The sequence below is a fragment of the Stegostoma tigrinum genome, unplaced genomic scaffold, assembly GCF_030684315.1.
Source record: "Stegostoma tigrinum isolate sSteTig4 unplaced genomic scaffold, sSteTig4.hap1 scaffold_86, whole genome shotgun sequence".
Taxonomy (NCBI): Eukaryota; Metazoa; Chordata; class Chondrichthyes; order Orectolobiformes; family Stegostomatidae; genus Stegostoma; species Stegostoma tigrinum.
Window position 1 is genome coordinate 937,308 of NW_026728811.1, and position 6,283 is coordinate 943,590.

Sequence of the window (6,283 nt, forward strand, 5' to 3'; positions counted from 1 at the left end):
CACCCAAGCTGCCTTTGAACTGAGTGCCTTGCCGGGCCACTTCAGAGGGAGTTGGATGTCAGGCATATTGCTCTGGGTTTGAAGTCCCATGTCGGCCAGACCAGTTGAGCAATGCACATGTCCTTTCCCAAAGGATATTAGGGAGTCAGATGGGTATTTCAGACATTGTCATTAATTTATGGATTAATAGTCTAGTGAGAGGAACACACGGCCATTGCCTGTCCCACTCGAAGCTCGTGTATCCCTGAGTACTGATACCAGTGCACCATGAATCAAAACTCCTTCTTCCTGACCATTGGGTGATCCTGACACCTTCCTGGTTATATCAGCCAGTATCTCTTCATGCAGTAACTGTCAGTGTGGAGATCTAATTGCTGACTTTGAGTGCAGCTTTTGCACCTACTGTGAGACCCTGAACCAACAGAATTCCCTCCACTCAGAGATGTGGCAGCAGAGGCCAAGGATGGAGACTGGGATTGTCCAGATCTCTGCAGTACTCTTTCCCATTCCACTTCTGTAATCCTCACGGTGTCGGTCTAATTTCTCAGCCTGTTTATGTTTCTGTCTTTGGCGGGTCCTCAAAGTTGCGGACTGAGCAGAATTCCCAAATCCAGTCTCATCAATCACCACATTGAAGCCAATTGATCATCTTGAGAGACAACGGACAGGGAGATGTGGAGCGTTCGTTAGATCCTGCAGTCAGGTAAGATACTCATAGTGAGCAGAGCAGAAGGCTTAAAATATCGACCCATGAGATATGACATAGCTACAGTGTTGAAGGGGGTGCACAGTACAGAAAGATCCCAGACTCAGTCCCCACCCTGCTGATGTTGTAGACTCGCTCACCGAGCCAGTACCAGGTAGACCAACATATAGCCTAGGCAAAGAATGATAACTGAAACTGAAATACTTCATGGACACACTACCAACCCAATCCACTCTTCTCAAGAATTCCTCAACTTTATCAAGGACTCCATAATGGAAGAGGACGAGATGATGATATCCTTTGGCAGAACAGCACTATTTACATCCAGAAACACTGACCGAGCCCAAGAGACAATGGCCCCACTCCTGGATGAACCAGGATGGCAGACGCTCCACACTAACAGAATCAACAAGGACAGCACTCTGAAAATGCTGAATGTGTGCCTCACAATCCATATATTCAAACAAATCAACAAAACACCAATGGGATCCTCGATATCAGGAGTGACAGCAGAAGTGGTAAGGCAAAGATTAGAATGGAAAACGCTCCCTACTATCCAACCCAAACTCTGGATCCCCTATGGTAGATGACACCTTCATGATTATCATTTGCACAAGACTGAAAGAAACCCACTGACAGATAAGCATCCTCACCAGAATAAAATTCATAGAAGAAGAAGAGGATCGTAACCCTTCCTCAGCTATGATGGAACCTATGAGCAGCAGAGGACTCCAGCCCATTGTATACAGAATGTGCACCACACATAAGGACTAGATACTTTATCACACCAGCAAATATCTGCCAACATCCATAAACGGAGGTGCATCAGGACATTATTCAAACGAGTCACAACACACTACAGCAACCTGGAACTGCTCATAACAGACAGGGAGCACTGATACAGAGTTTTTAAAGAGAATGGAGACCCAAATAGCACACTCTGCTATTACCCACAGGACGGACCACCACAATAAGGCACAATACAGCCAGACACACCAGTCACCATCAGAAACCTATCAGAGGTGACCACAACACTGTTCAGACCCCAAGGTATCAGGCTATTCCACAAACCAACACCAATCTACGAATGCATGGGATCCCAGACCCAAAACCAATACAAAATATCATGCAAGGACAGTGAGAAACATTACACTGGCCAACCTGGAAGAAAACTGACATCAAGTGGCAAAGAAGGACACAAATCTGACTGGGGCAACACATCCATAACAATAACAGTACAAAGCAAACAAAGACATGCTAGAGAATTCCTGGAGGCCTGGTATTCCAACTGGAGCTCCATCAACATATACATTGATCTGGACCCAATACACAAATCACAGAAAAACAAAACCGGAAATGATGCCAACCACCCCAGCAAACCGAGGCATATAAATAACAAGTGGAACAGAGCACCAACACTTCACTGGAGGTACAATGATGATGTTACCTAGCAGGGTGACGAAACATCTGCAATCAAACACTGTCTCGGCGAGCAAGTCTAAAACATCATCCACAAACTGAGCTGCAAATGTTCTCAAAAACTTCACCACCTACTTTCAGCTCTGTTGTACTGAACCTTCTGAGGACTGCATAGGAAGTCCATGGTTATCAATCCAGGCCTGTGCTGTCTTAGTGAGGATAAGTGCAGCAGAGTTAAGTGGGCCTGTCTCAAGAGGGTGGTATTGAAGCCTGGGATGTTTCTGTTCCATGTTACCTCTCCAACAGTCAGTCATACAGCAAGTTTACAGATCTTTTGTTCCAACTCATCTTCATCAATGCGTTGAATCCTTCTCACTCCTCGAACATTTGGTATTTTTGTCACCTCCAGTCCCCTCTAAAATCCCTCAGAATATTCAAAATCGATGCCAATTCTGACAACACTTCCCACCTTTACAAATTGCTCCAGTCTTGATAACATGTCCAATCTTGGTATTGTCCTCCTCTTCAAGTCACAACAGTAATGTTGACATTTGTCATCTTTTCCACTACTTAAAGTCCACCATGTCTCTTGAGTATCCTCCAGCCCCAACTCATCTCCCCATCTGTATATCATCCTCATGCCCTTGCAACACATGATATCACTGTCACCTTCTCCATTCCCGAGAGCACTCCTGCCTCCCATAACGCAGCACCACGTGACATCTGTGACAATCAAACATTCCTACAGAGCTCCCTATTTCTATAAACTTCTCCAGTCCGATAATTCTTCCTGCCTGTGTAAACTGCTCCAGTCCCTCCTTTTGTATTGTGTTCTGAAGCCACTTCATTCTTCAAAATGTCTGCAACCTCATTCAGCTGCTGCAATTTTCCTTCATTCTCCCTCCTCCAGTCATTATTAGCCTTCCTAACTCTAAACTCTTGAAGCCACTAAAACCATCCATGTACCTGTGAAATCCTCTTGATTGTTGTATCCAACTCCAGACCCGGCAGCGCTCTGTATCTCTAACGTCCTTCAGTCCGAAGAACCGTGCAAACTCTGTTACCTCATCCAGTGTCTACAATCCTTTGTATTACTAACTTCATCCAATTGCAAAAACCATCCCAATCTCTGTAACCTGCAGCATGTGAATCCCTCCCTATCTCTGGAATTGGCTGCAGCCCCCGGAGCACTTCTATTCCTGGAACCTTCTTTTGTTTTGGTAATGCATTCTATGTATGTAACCTTATCCCATTCCAAACCACAACTTATCTGTATCCTCTTCCTCTTGTTCCTATAACTTTTGTGAGCTCTTGACCTCATCCGAACTCTGTAATGCTCTGTATGATTGCATCTTCTTCTAAACCTGTCAACTGTCTTTCTCTCTTAACCCTTAACTGTCCCTGCTCATCTCCCTCTCTCTGTAAAGCACCTTGGTCTCCAAAGTGCTACTTGCCAATGTAACCTTCTCCTGTCCAAACAAAGGGTCATATGACTGTCACCTCTTCTTGCCACTGAAATTCTCCTGTGACTGTAACCTCCTCCATTCATTAGAGCACTCTTACCTCCTCCAGCCCTGAGAAACATTCCTATCTGTGTAAACTCATACTGATGTACAAACCTCTCTTGGGCTGTAACCTCCACAGATCCTCTCTATGTCAACAATGTCAATTGGTCACAATCCAATGCCCCCCCATTCCTACAAGGTTGACCATCTCAGTAACCTCTTGCCCACTTTATAGCCCTCCCTTTGTCTGCAATCCCCTCCAGACTCTAATCCTTCCTCTGCTCGTAACCATCTTTAGTCCGTTGAACACTCACTGCCTCTGTCAGTTTCTTCAATCCCCAACGCTGTCTGTATCAGTGTAACCTTCTCCAGGGGATAGAACCTTTGCTATGTATGTAAACCCCTACAGATCACCCAGATACTCAAATGACTAATAAATGCAGGGAAGATAAACATGACAGAAAACTAAGAAATGGCCCTATCCCTGTAGCTCCTCCTATCAACGCAATCCTACATGCCTGTGTATTCGCTTTCACTCCTTAAACCCTCCCGATCCTCGTAACGTTCATCAGTTCCATTGACTCTCCTTATCTGTGAAAAAAATCCAGCCCCTTGAGCCATTACCATCTATGCAATCTCTTCCATTCACGAGAAGCCTCCCTAAGTTGGTAACTTTTCTCATGCCCTGAACCCCTCACTGTCAATGCATATCCCCGTAATCTTCTCCACACTGCATGAATCTCCCTGTCTCTCTGACCTCGACAGGACTCCACAGCTCACCTTATCTCTAACTTCTCCCAGTCACTAGAATGCTCCCTATCATTGTAAATTGCTCCAGTCATGGCATTCTCCGTATGGGGAGAAAGTGAGAACAGGAAACAGCGAAATTATCAGTCGTGATCTTATTGAATAGCAGAACAGGCCCATGGAGCTGAATAGCCTACGCCTGCCCATCTTTGCTAGGTTTCGATGTAACACTGCCTGTCTCCATAACCAACTCCGGTCCCTCCTATCCTCCATGTGTGTGTAACTTACAAAGCATCCTTTCACTGGAACTTTCTCCGACTGCAGTATCCTCTCTATCTCTCAAACCTCCTCCAGTACAACAGTCCCCCTAATCTGCTTCCTCCTGCAGCCCGACAACCTTCCGGATCCTTTCAACTTCCGTTAGCTACTGTAATCCTCCCTATTTCTGTAACATCATATTTTCTATTGTCCTCACCTTCGTGTGCTCCTCAAATCCCTACAGCCACCCCTGTCTCTGTGAACTAATCCTACATGATCACAACTCTTAAAACATTGACAACTTCCCTGTTTTGTTACCTTTTTCTGCTCTTACAAACCTCCCAGTCTGTATGATGCTCTGTAGTTCATCATCCTACCCTGTCTCTGCAATTTACACCAGACTCTTTTGCCCTCCTCACACCTGTAAACTCCTCCAGTCCCGACAAACCTCAATTGCTGTAAAGTCCTCCAACCTCTATCTCACCACTCTCCCCCCCCCCCCCAAGATTCTGCAGCCCACTGTCTTTTTAACCTCACCAGGCCCAACAAATCTTCCTACAATCTGTACACTTTTCCAGCCATTACAATGCTTCATTTCGCTCTTCCCATGCCTTCGGCCCTCCCATTCTTTGTCAACCATCATCTCAAACACTGTTTGTGTAACTCTGCAACTCTCCCTCTGTGTTCCCTATTATTGTACCTTAAAATTTCCCCCTCTCTGTAAACAGTACTTCCACCCCTGTCAATGTAAACTTTCACCTACAGCTATTACTCTCCCTGCCTCAGGAACTCGTCCAGTTTGAAAAATGTTCCTTATCTGTACAACTGGCTCCAGCCCCTTTTGATGTTGCTCCCTCTGAGCTCTTTTGGATTACAGCCTCTCATCTTTCTAACTTGTAGAAGCTAAGCCTTACTTCATCTGCACATTTCTTCAGTCGCGACAACCACCCATTTCTGTGTTAGATCCTCTATTCTATGCAACTCTCTTTATCTGTGTATGATGCACCTTTCTATAAAACGTTCCCTTTTGTGTCAAACACCCCTATCCTACAAACATCCTTATTCCTTTAAACTACTCCAACCCTGCCATCCTCCTTACCCACATGATCTCCTGCAGCCTCTATATCTCTTCATCTCTATGTAACCTCCTCGTAGTTCTATTTCCCTGTCTATCTGTGAAAACCCTTCCAGTTACCCTCCTTCCACAACCCTCCCAATCTAGGCAGTCCGATCCAAATCAGACATCTATTGCTGTCTGTGTAATCTCCTCCACTCCTGACAACCCTTCTGATTTGTGTTACCTCCTTTTAATCCCATGTTTTCCAACTCCCTGAAACCCCTTCCTGAGATTGCAACCCTCCATATTTATGTAAAATTCTCCTGTGCTTTAAAACTCTTCCTATCTCAGTAACCTCCACTTGCCTCCAGTGCCATTCTGGGGACATTTCAGAGAGATGCAGGTTTTTAGAACCTGGACAGGTTACAGACAGAGGAAGGCTTACAGACATGGGGGAATGGCGCAAATTTTGGGAAAAGATGTGGATCCTGCAGGATGTTAGAAATCGGTGGAAGTACAGAACCTGTAGGATGGTATAGAGGTAGAAAGGGTTGCGGAACTAGAAGGAAGTTACTATTTGTATAATGGGCT